The sequence below is a fragment of the Hyaena hyaena genome, unplaced genomic scaffold, assembly GCF_003009895.1.
Source record: "Hyaena hyaena isolate Hyena2069 unplaced genomic scaffold, ASM300989v1 scaffold_33, whole genome shotgun sequence".
Classification (NCBI taxonomy): domain Eukaryota; kingdom Metazoa; phylum Chordata; class Mammalia; order Carnivora; family Hyaenidae; genus Hyaena; species Hyaena hyaena.
Window position 1 is genome coordinate 4,221,012 of NW_024080666.1, and position 12,600 is coordinate 4,233,611.

The following is a 12,600-nucleotide window of genomic DNA, read 5'->3' on the forward strand; positions in this document are numbered from 1 at the left end:
TTAGTAAATAACACATGTGCAACCCTATACTGTGTAAAAATGCATGTCCAACTGTGGGTCGCGGTCAAAAGCGTCTGCCAAACCCTAGAATCTCCAGACAGCCAGCCCTTCTCCAACAAGCGGGAGACGGAGAAGGGCTAGGCTGCCCCCTGCTGGGATCTTCCAAAATTGCACGAGAAGCCCTAAAATTGTCCCTTGGTGAGAGAGGGTCTGGCCCTGATTGGGTGTGTGGGTTGGGGGGAGGCAGTAGCAAGTTCCTAATGACAGATAAAAATACAAAAAAGTTTCCTGATGAAATATGAGTTCATTTTAACCTTCAAAATAAATACAGACTTCATGGCGATGGACGGTATGGGCTGCAGACTGGCTGACCAGCACCAAAGCAGCTATGGAGGGCCACCAAACGTTTTACTGATGATTCTGAGCACCTGAACAAGAATCAAGACTCGCATCTTCTTCTTGTTGCAGAAGTGGAGGGAACGTGGCATCCAGAACAGTAGCTGTTCTCTCTGAGGCATGTATTCACAGATCCCCTTTCATTCAATCTCTGTTGCTCCCTCTTCTCCTTGAGAACATGAAGGCCGACAAGGTTGAGAGAACATGAAGGCATCACAAGGTTGACAGAGGAACAAGTTCCAGTGTCCAGGCCTTCTGATCTCAGCTGGCCCTCTGGAGACAAAAGGAGGAGGGGGGTGGGTTGGGCCTCCTATTCACCTTTAGCTTAGCTCTGCCGTTTCACTCCTCCCCACACTGTCCCTGGAGGAGCTAATACCTTGCAGGGTGAGTCGATGATCTCAGAGAGTGGGGCCTTCTGGTTTCAAGGGAGTAGCTACAGTGGGTTTGTGTGCCCACACCCTAACTGCCATATCTGCAGTCTTATGGGAAAAGTACATCTTCACACGTTTTAACCGGAACCACCTTCTGTTGGAGGATGAATCGAACAGAAAGCCTTCTTGTCTGCGATGCACCATGATGGTCTGGGCTAAGCCTGTTCAGGGGTTGGGAGCTCGGGAGGGCTGAGTAAATAGGGGGAGAAAGATGTGGGGATGAGGATGATTTGCAGGCAACAGATGAGGATCAGCGAAGGGAAGAGGAAGAGCAAGGTGCTCACAAAATGGCTCGAGGGTGGGAACTGCATGACCCCAGACCCAGCCACAAACCAAACATTTGGTGTGAGGTCGTCCTGCAGACTGAGAGGAGGGCTTCACATCCAAGTTTGAAGCCATGGCAGAGACAGCCCATACAGACACAGGAACCAGGAGGCAGAGGTAACCCCAAAACCTAAAAGCTCCAACTCCACAAACCTCTCGGGAGAGAACTCTAGATCTCCACAGTCATTCTGCAGAAAAGGGGAGATCGGAGTGTCCACAACAGCCTCTGGAACACACCAGGCAATAAAAAGGACAGAATTTCCAAAGAGACTTTCAGGAGGGCAGAGCAATACCAATAGCAAGACGGTCAACAACCATCTATAATCTGTCATCAGGTAGTTCTTAAAAAGCTTCCCACCCTGCACCTCTACCCTCATAGCCTGCAGACAGCCTTTTCTAGACTTTTGAAGAACCGAAAGGCCCTGGGTTAACCCCTGAACAGTCTATACTCTCTCCCCAACTGCGTGTGTAACTGCTCCCATGGCCCCTGTGCTCTGAGGTTTGGCAGCACATGTCCATGGGCTCTATCTACCATCTGTCGTCCCCGTCCCTACACCCCCATGGCTCCTGATCATCAAACACACAGGACGTTTGTCTTTCCAGGATCTTTCCAAACTCTGCCTACACTCTACTGCTCCTTCCCCCTAGTCTCAGCAGCCCTTCCAAGTTGACCTCCAAGCTCCTGAGGAGGTCTGTCCTTGTCTTCACTGCCTTCCACTCATGCCTTCCTCCACGCCGATGGACTTGTGCCCCTTGGTTGAACAAACTGCCCGCATGAAGGTCCTATCTTACACTAGATAGGCAAGGAACGCCTGGGTGGCTCCGTCAGTTAAGCGTCTGCCTTCGGCTCAGGTCATGATCTCACGGTTCGTGGGTTCGAGCCCCACGTCGGGCTCTGTGCTGACAGCTAGCTCAGAGCCTGGAGCCTGTTTCAGATTCTGTGTCTCCCTCTCTCTCTGACCCTCCCCTGCTCACGCTGTCTCTCTCTCTCTCTCAGAAATAAATAAAACATTAAAAGAACATTTATAAACTAGATAGGCAATTATTGGTCCCCACCTCCCCAGACCCCTGCAGCATTGGCCGGCTGGCCCTTCTGGGCCCCGTGCAACTCTGGCTGTCAGCACCAGTTTTCTTCCTGCTGCTTCCGCTGCTCCTGTGCATTCTCCTTAGAACAGTTCCTCATCCTCAGTACTATTGACAACTGGGGCTGGGTCATTCTTTGTTATGGGGACTTGACCAGTGCACTGTAGGATGTTTATCAGCAACCCTGACCTCTACTCACTAGATGCCTGGACCCGCACTGGCACCCCCCATGCCACCCCACCCCCCATTGTCACAATAAAAATTTTCTCAAGCCTTTGTCAAGTGGCCCCTGGGGGGCAAAATGGCCCCTGACTGAAAACCACTGCTTTAAAAGGGTGCTTCTCTTTCATTGGTCACTTTAAACATGCGTTTTCTATATAAATCTACATCTCAAATAGCCCTGTGGTCACTGCCTGGAAACAAAAGGTGTCTTCAGCCTGTTGAGTGCAGAGTGAACTCCAGACTCTATTATGGTCTTAGTTTTGATTCTTCCAGAAGCAGAGCCTGAGACAAAATCTCAGGCACAGGTGGTTTAACTGGGAGGTGGTCTCAGGAAATAGAAATGAGGAATGGAAGACTGTGAGAGAGCGAAAGAGGAAAAGCCAATATAAGGTCCAACATCAAAGCCACTGCTGTGATCAGAGTGGGCTCCCTTCCATTGGGAATCTCCGGAGAGGCATAGGGGATGCCTTCCAGAACTGTCCAACCAAAAGATGTAAGGCTGGGCATTTATCCCTGGGGTAGGGCACGTGCAGTGGGGCATCTGTCCATTGGCTCCCCATCCTTCATCATTGATGGCTGTCCCAGGGCCATTAACTCCCCTAACTTTGGACTGTGCTTGAGCCATCCAAACCAAACAGACCTCTATGGCTTTGAAGAAGGCCCTAGAAAAAGACATCAGATGATGCATACCCTGTGCTTCAACTGGGGGTGCCATCAGTGTGAGTCAAAGTTCACAAAGAACATCTCCCATAGCTGCAGCTGAAATCAGGTGACAAGGAAGATGTGATGCAGGGCACCCAAATGGTCTTACCCTGGTCTGCCCCCTTGCATCTCTCCAACCCACTTCTGTCCCACAGTAAGTCCATTCTGCCACAGAGTCTTCAAGGTCGTGGCCAGCCATGAGCTAGTAAAAGTGGTTTGTGCAGGAGAGTCAGTGGGATGAGCCACAAACTCTCACTGGCACAGCAAGTTGAGGCTGAAATTGCTGCTCATCACCTTCCTTCTCCACCACCTATTCTAGATTTTCCCGCCAGCTAGTCTAGGTTGCATGCCTGATGGGTTGAGTCAGACCCACATCACGGAGGGCTCTGGGGCCTCAGGTGACTTGGCCTTGTCAGGCCGAGGTTGCTGCAAGGGTCCATTTTCTAACATCGCCAGGCCTGAGCTCTAGATCTCCTCTCACCTGATGCTGGGGAAGCACTGAGAGTAGTGGTCAGAGGGACTGAGACCACACCCACCCTTGATTCCTGGACCTGTGTATCCCAGCCAACTGGTGACTACAGGTTGGCTATATTCTGGTGACTGCGCCCAGCCTGAGCGTCACCCTCGAGCTTGCGCCTTAGCTGAGCTTTTACAAAGCATCCCATCATTCTATGAGGCCAGCTGCTTCCTGTGACTTGGTACATACCAGACCAGTGGGTCCCATCATGCACCCGATGTTCTAGCACTTCCTTTGCCGTAAAATGGGCCTCTTAATCTGGGGTGATGTTATGAGGCAGCACGTGTAAATACATCAGACACTCTGTAAACCGTCAGATTAACACTAGAGTAGGTATCAAGCCCCAGAGGGAGGATTCGCTGCTCTTTCTAGCGTGGGAGGGGCCCTATGTAACCAACACCTGGCCAGCAGAAGTTGCTGGTCAAGGGCTCAGGGCCTAGATCAGTCAGCAATGGCAGTGGCCAGACTGCCTCAAGAGGGAGCCCGTGCTGGTGGGCCCATGCCCAGCCTCCATCCATCACCATGGCTACCCTGGGGGAGCAGGAGGTGAGGGGTGCTCCTCATGCAAGCCCCGGGATGGCTGAGGACAAGGCTGACGTCCACAAGTCAGGCTGCCCCGCTGGTTGCTGAGCGCATCCTCTGGGGTGGGCGCTGATGAGCATGAGCATGAACATAAAAGACACACACTCTGTACCCACTCCCATCGAACAGTCCCCACGCCCCTACCCCAGCCCTCCCTTGTCTCCCTTCTTAGCATTTTCTTTTCAGGCACCTGACCAACCAAATCACTGGCCAGTGCATAAGATATATATCCTTATAAAATACACACTGAAGCACACTGACTCACAGGTGTAACTGCCTGAAGTTGTGCCCACAGGGGGGAGGTTTCACTCACCACAGTCTTTCAGGGCTACCTTGCCTAGGACTTTAGTGACACCTGAGGGAGAGTCATCGATGAAACAGCCTGTGCACCCTGGAGGTCTGGGGAAGAGGCATGTGTAGCCAGTCTATTTGTGCAGCTTACTTGCACCCCCCTGGCCCTGCTAATGCCTGATCCTAGATGCTGCTACTCCCGTCTTAGATTCGACTGCTACAGGGCCTGCCTGGATTTCTAACATGAATAGTATAAAACCCAGCTCATGATGAGCAGTTCTGAGGTCTTGGTCAAACGATGTCTTGTGGTCAGGGGCCAAGAACATGCTGGGAGCTGCTTTTCAAATGGGGAACAGAAAGCACAGTCCTGTTCCCAAACCCAGAGGGTCCATGATACACCTCTCCTACTGGGGCTTGCCAGACACTCCATGCTGCATCCTTACCCACCATGAAGATCTCTAGCACCACTGGACTTGCTGGTCACATCATCCACACAGTCAAATCATTCAATGAATGAACTGGAGCAGTATTTCCAAATATCCTATGTATTGTGTCCCAGAGCCAAAGAGGTCCATCAAGAGCTATGTCTCCTTCTTAATGGCAGAGGGCAGGAACTTGTCCTCATTTTAGAGGAGTGGGACACAGTACACCCCAAAGCCTCTGTTACAATCTCCAAACTTGACCCCTTTTCTGCATTTCCTACTCAGTGGGTACAAGAAGCTGAGCCCTTCTCTTCCTTTCTTCCTCACTCACATCCTCTGTAGCTCTTAATCCTCAGTCACCAGGTCCTGAAGATTCTATCTCTTACACTTATTTCTTCATTTAGATCTCTCCTCCCTGTTCTCCTTCCCACCAACTTGATGCAGCCTTCTTCATTTATCTGTTCAATTCCCACAGAAGCTTCCTAATTGAACTCACCATTTCCAATCTTGATTCTTTTCTAGAACATTGACCCATTTTACCGCAAGGGAGAGCTGCTCTCATTCTGCCTCTCCACACAATGCCTTAGTGCTCCCATCATTTCAGACATACATCATTACACTGATGCCTTTAACTGCAGGCTTCCTGAGGGTAATGTACATGTCCCATTGGTGGAGACCAATAGCCAGAGTGTCTGTGGGATGTTAGTGAAGCGTTCAAGGCCTTCGCCGCAGGGCCACGGACCTCTGGCTTACTCGCCAGCACTCGCCCCATTTCTCCCAACCAGCAGCTCATCTATTAAAACCACATTTGCTCTTTCTCCCCTTCATGCTTCACCTGAGCTTGTGCCCGGTATGACACGCCCACACCCTCTACTCCCTGCTTCCTCTGACCCCCCAGCCCCTATCCATCCTGTGAATTGGCTCAGCTGTCACCTTCTACAAGAGCTCTTCCCCTACTTGTTCATTCCACCCCAACCCTGGCCTAGGGAACCTTCCTTCTGTTCCCAGTGTGGAGCTCGGTCTTAGCACCTGTCAGGCTTTGTGGCAATGACTTGTTACACCACGGCAAGTTACTTGAGAATGAGGATTGGCCTCCAGTCACCTTCCTGTCTCTGGGAACTGGCTCCAGTGCTTAGCGTACTGCAAGTATATGTTAAGTGTTTGCTGAACCAGTGAAATTTGCATGGTATCGAGGTAGCAAACTGGCAGCCTACAGGCTAAATCAGACCTGCAGACAAATTCTCCTTGGCCCACACACTTCCTGGCTGAGTGAGGTCAATTAGGATCGCTCCAGGTTACAGGGCTGATGACACGGAATTGGCCTCTATTCCCTCTGGCTGACCGTCTAGCCAACCAGACATGCACGCAGGCAATACACTGGACCAAGAATGCAAGTGACCACAGCTCCCTAGGGTGCAGTGTCCCTTACAGCTTGAAAAGTCTCTGCAACCTGTACAGAATGAGGATCAGAGCACCAGATTTACCCCGACTCACTGCTTTTTATCCCAGGCCAAAAGGACGGGAGGTGGGGAGCAGGAGAGGGAGAGGCGGGTGTGTCACGGATCCACCCTACTTTTATTTCTTCCTGTACCAACACATCTACTCAGGCTGTATATTCAGCAGGTCTGACCATGACCACACAAGGACTACACAAATCAGAAATGTCACATTTACATTTAAAAAATCCAGATTCCCCTTTTCTCTTGTAAACCTCCATACATCTGGCCATGCCAAGCCTGCACTCTCAGGACAAGAGATGCAGCTTTCCCCACAGACAAAGCACAGGCCCCACCGTCTGACCCCATGCACTGCTTCCATTTACCAACCCTGCTTTCTACAGTGCTTCTGAAGTGCTTCCAACCATCCTATGCTGTTATCTTATTGGACTGCTGCCCCTCCCTGCCCCATGGTGGGCACACAGGTCCCCTCCTTTCATAAAAAAGTTTGGGATCCAGGGATGTGACTGACGTTGGCAGGTCATACAGCTCACACAGCTCGTTAGCAATGAAGGCAGAACTCAAACCCAGATCCTGGGACTTGTTATTTTTCACCGCCTCATGCTGGTAATCACACGCCTGAACTGTTGCTTGCTTTAAGTCCTTCACTTGTTTCAAGAATATGCTAAAGATTTAGCCTTGCTGCTGCGAAACTGTTAGCACCCCGCAGGTTAGTTTTATTTGATCTACACACTGCCTGGTTGAGCTAGGGCAACAGCAGCACTGGCGAGACGGAGGGCCCAGCTTGGCCTTCATTCACTTACTCATGACAAGCCCATAAGGCAGGTACTATTGTTCCCATTTTATGAGGGGCACAGAGAGGTCCGGTGAATGCAAGACTGATATTCTGATGATACACTGGTTTGGTTCTATCCATTGTTAAAATAACATACTTGAACTGTATTTGGCAAACTGCCCCTACCCTGAGCCACCTGAGTGCCTCTGCCACTGCCCTGGTCACTTTGTGGGGATCTGCAGATTAGCAATGATCCCACATGTGCCAAAGCAGCTGGTGGCCATCATACTTCCAGTGCTGACGGGCTGGTGCCCAGGCCGAAGGGATTTGGACTACTTCATCAGAATGGGTTCAGGTTGGTCACAAACTAATGTACTCTGCCAAGAGCCCGAAAAGCCAATCATTAGAATCTAGCCATTCACTTTGGGCTGTGGAAGACCACTAAAGGGATGAAAGAGAACAGGTACCACCCAGCACAGCCTAAAAGCCAAGGTCCCAACACGTTTTCTGCCTCAAACCCTCTAGGGAACACCAGATTCTCAGCCAAACAGTGATAGAGACCTGGAGCAGGTCACCACCAGGAGGGGTGGGGCTCAATCTCCTGAACTGTGAGATCAAGACCTGAAGCGAAGCTGGACGCTCAACCAACTGAGCCATTCAGATGTCCCTCTCACTGTGGTTTTGATGTGCGTTTCCCTGATGATTAATGATGTGTATCATGCTTTCATGTGTTACTGACCAACTATATGTCTCCCTTGGAGACATGTCTATTCAGATCCTTTGTCCCTTGTATTAATTGGTTTCTCTTTTTATTACTGAGCTGTAAGAGCTCTTTTTTTATTCTAGATACAAGTCCCTTATACCAGGTAAAGTTCTGCAAATATTTTCTCCCATACTGTGAACTGTCTTTTTGCTTTCTTGATGGTGTCCTTTGAAGCACAAAATTTACCAGTTTTATTTTTTGTTGTTGCTTGTGCTTTTGGTGACATATACAGAAAGTGTTGAGAGGAAAAAAAGTGTTGAGGACATCTAAAAGTAATTCAGCTTCAGATCTTACCCATGCCCACTAGTATCATCTGGGAAGTCATAAAAAGCTTTTGCTCTTTCTTCTAGAGACAAAGAAAGACAATTTAATTTTATTCTGAAATATTTAAAATATACATAAAAGTACAAAGAATAACATACATCTGTGTCCCCACTACCCAACGTAAGAAATTTTACCCATAAAATTAAAGTCCCCATGTCCCCTTTTTACCTTACCCTAACCTTCTGGCAGTAACCATTAACCTGAATTTGGTGTTTATTATTCTCATGAATTTCTTAATACTCTTACTGCTTGTGTATGTATCCTTTATCAAAATATTGTATTTTTAAAGCTTCATAAAAGCAGCATTATGGAACACACATCCTGAAATTTGCGTTTTCTCCACTCCATACTGAGATTTAACTATGTAGATAAAATTGCTATAAGTATATGAATATAGGTCTAGTTCATTAATTTCCAAAGGGGCTAAACGTTGTATAAATACACTGTTGTCCATCCTATAGATGGACATGCATGTTGAAATAGCCAAAACCTGGGGGAAATGACACTAAATATTTTTGAACACATGAAATAGCTTCTCTAGAACCATGACTTTCCATATCTTTTTGACTGCAACTCACAGTGAAAGAACTACATTTTATATCTTGACCCTATGCACAGACCTATATTTGTGTGTAGGTGTGATCAGCATATAACAAAAGCTTCATGTAACAATACTATCTGTTAATTGCTGTGTTATTATATTCTCTTAAATAGATAAACAAAAGATGGCTTACAGACACTGAATTGATTTCATGAGTTCCCTATATAGGTTTCCAACACAGTTTAAGACATACTCAAGGGAATTAGCCCAAGGAGTGGAATTTGTGGTCCTGACATGTCTTAGTCAGTTCAGGATGCCATAGCAAAATACTATAGAGTGGATGGCTTAAATAACGTGTTTTCTCACAGTTCTGGAGGCTGGACGGGTAAGACCAGGGTAGCCGCACAGTCAGATTTGGATAAGAGCCCTCTGCCTGCATACGAGACAGCTAGCTGCCTTATTACAGTGTCCTCGCACATGCAAAGCTCAGGTCCCCTGTCTTCTTATAAGAGCACTAATCCTATCATGGGCACTCCCCTGTTATCTAAACTTATTACTGCCCAAGGGTCCACCTCCAAATAGCATCAGACTGGGGAGCAGGGTTTCAACACATGAATGGGGGTGGAGGGGGAACAAACATTCAGTCCATACATGTGGTATACACATAGCTTTACTAGACAATTCCACTGTTTTCCAAAATAGTTGTAGCAAATTATGCTTGCGCAGAAAGACCAGTTGTCGCTGTTCTGCCTCCTGGCTGGATTTACATGTATTCCTGATCTTGCCTACGTGAAATGGCATCCTGTGAAGTATGCATTTCCATAATTAGTGGTGAGCCCAAGCATCTTTCCTGTTTACTGGCCATCTGTATTTTCCCGTTCCACCAACTATCATACAGGGAAACTATGGAAGGGACTCTAACTATGGAAGAAGTTTCCACGGCCACTTCGGAGCCGTAGCTGGGACACATACTCAAGTGTACGGTTCTGATGTTTAAACCTGTGACAATGTGCCCAAGAGAAAAGAGAATCAATCAAATATTACCTTCTCAGGAAAACTTTCATTCTTCCCAGGCCAGAGCAAGGTAGAAATCAGCAGCAAAAAGAATGAAGAAACACCAGGTGGAGAAAAGAGGTTTTGTTTTTCTTAAAGCTAAAAGTCCTAATTTGGACCACAGAAAAAAACTGTTCTTGCAAGGTCTAGCCATGCAAATCTGGGTAAATTGTTATTCTTCTGTTCTCAGTCTTCCAATCTGTAAAATTAGGATAACAATCTGTACCACTTCTTACTCCCATGTGGAAATTCTGAACTAAACACTCTTCAAAACTTTGAAAATAAAAGGTTGTAGAAAGTCAAGGTTCTATGAGCGTTAGTCATCCAGTGCCTTCCAAAAGGCTCAGGAAGACGATGGAACTGTAGTCCTTCGAACAGCTTCCTAGCATGAGTTGCTTCCCTGAATTCTTGCTTGAGAAGCTCAACGGCTCTGCAGAACACCAAATTATTACCTAAAATAATATGGTCCTACCTTTCAGTCTCAGCAAAGAGATCTAAGAAATTCTTCATTTTACAGGTACGGAAGTTAACTCCCCTTAGTGGTCAGATGGCTTTTCTGGGGTCTCCTAGTCTCTAGTTCAGGCTTTTCCTACACTAGGCGCGACACCCTCCGGTCTAATGCCCCTTGTGCTACAGATGCCAAGATCCATCCTAATGTCCGACTTGCCTGCTTGCGTCAGACTCCGTCACAGGAGTGAGGGCTCAAAAGTGAACAATACTCCACACCTTCCCACTCTGAAGAGGGAGCCATCTTGGAAAGGAAACAAATCACAGGTGTCAAGTATCAAAAGCACAAAGGAAAAAGCTGGTATCATAGCTTCTGTCACCAAAGAATAAGAAGCTGGATTGATACAATTTACAAGCAAGAGGCATTCCCAACCAGCAGGCTAGTATCTAAGAGATCAGTATCTAAGAGATCACAGGGATTGCTGAGGCCATACCCCCCTTCTGAGGTTTAACTCTACCATCTGCACTCATTCTGACCCTTCACTCACTCACCCTACACCAAATGGGATCTCAAGGCTAGGCAGCAACAAAGAATCACTGAAGGTCATTCACAAAAAGGGATCCGTGCCTAAAGCCACCTCCATCTACAAGGCGTGCGCCTGAGCAGAGATGCACACAGCAGTGCTGAGCTGAAGAGCAAATGGGTGCTCTCTATGAATCTCTAGAATGCATACAATCATCACTTGCATCTCTGTCTGAGCTCACTGCTCCTTCTAGTATTTTCTATTGCCTTCATCTGCTGCAAGCGGATTCTCCCAGCCAAAGCTCCATAGCAGCCCAGGAACCTCTCAGATTCTGAGACTCGATGCTCTCAAACATGGAGTCAAGGAAGTAAAGAAAATCGTACCTACTAATGACCCAGGAACATCACTCCTTCAGAGATCAGTAATATAATTAAGACAAATCCTAGAAGAAATCCACTTTACTTCAGCTGCAAAATTGGAGCTAAAGAGATATGTACAGATTTGGTCAAAGACTTATCTATAATTTTTCTCCAAAGTTATAAATAGTTGTCATCTACCATGAAAAACATAGCAATAAGGCAAGGCCAAAAGCTAGCCAAGACCAAAAGGAGGAAGGCAGGATGAGAGTAAGTACTTAGCTACAAATTATTTTACTTACTCATTTTACAAAAGCAGCATCGAAGGGCAAAAGGGATCAAAAGCACGGCCTTAGATAAACAATTTTCTTCTAAAGTCCAAGAAAAGGAGAGTTTCTCACAGGCACTAATACATAGGTCTCAGACACAAGGCAGTACAATAGAACCATTTCAAAAACCTGAAAACATTTCCCCAACTGTTCACAGTGCATTTCCTAATTGTTAACAGGCCCCTTTCCAGTGCAAGTAAACTAAAAAATTCTTGAGGAACAATACGAGACCCAGGAGTGGTATTTTAGTAAACATACACCTCATTCTCCCCAAGTGCCCATTCCCCTTTACATGAAGTTACAAAAGTCATGAGATGCTAATATGGTAGTTCCTATCTTTTGTAGAACCAAATAATATAACCAGAAAGTAGAATCAAATTAAAAGAAAAGTTCTTTAGGCTGTTTTTGAAACACCCTATATTTGATTCAATGTTCGACCACATACAAAGTACCTACAGTCACGTCGCCCTGCCCTGGTGCACTGGTCTCTGGGAAGTTAACTGTCAGCTGACCTTTGGTTCCCAAGGAGCAAAGGTGCCTAGCACTAGGAAGCTTTCAGCTCTCTTTGAAATCTCACTGGTCCTAGATGGAAAGAGAGCAGGGGCTACAGGACAGGCAGTACAAAGCTACTTTTATCTAGACCTAATGTACCAATGGACATTTGCAAAACATTTTGGGAATAGGGCACTGCTATTGCTTGGACAAAGTTGGCACACTGAAAAGATCTGTTAACAAAATATAATCCACTCTCACATTCAAAAGCTAACTTAGGAGCTGCTCCAGGCACCATCTAATTAACTGAAGCAGACAGAAAGAAAATCCTCAGAAATTATCATTGTTTAAATACACTCTATTTTATTTTGTCTTAAAATAGTTTAACCTTTATGCTACAGACTTATTTCAAAAAACAGAAAATCTTATCTTGCACCAAAAAATATATATATAACACTCTGTTTTATTATTTTTTTCTCCAAAGACCATTAAATACTAAATGGAAACAAAAACTAAATAATGAATGTAAAGAAGAACCAAATTTTGTTTTAAAAACTAGAGTTGCACAT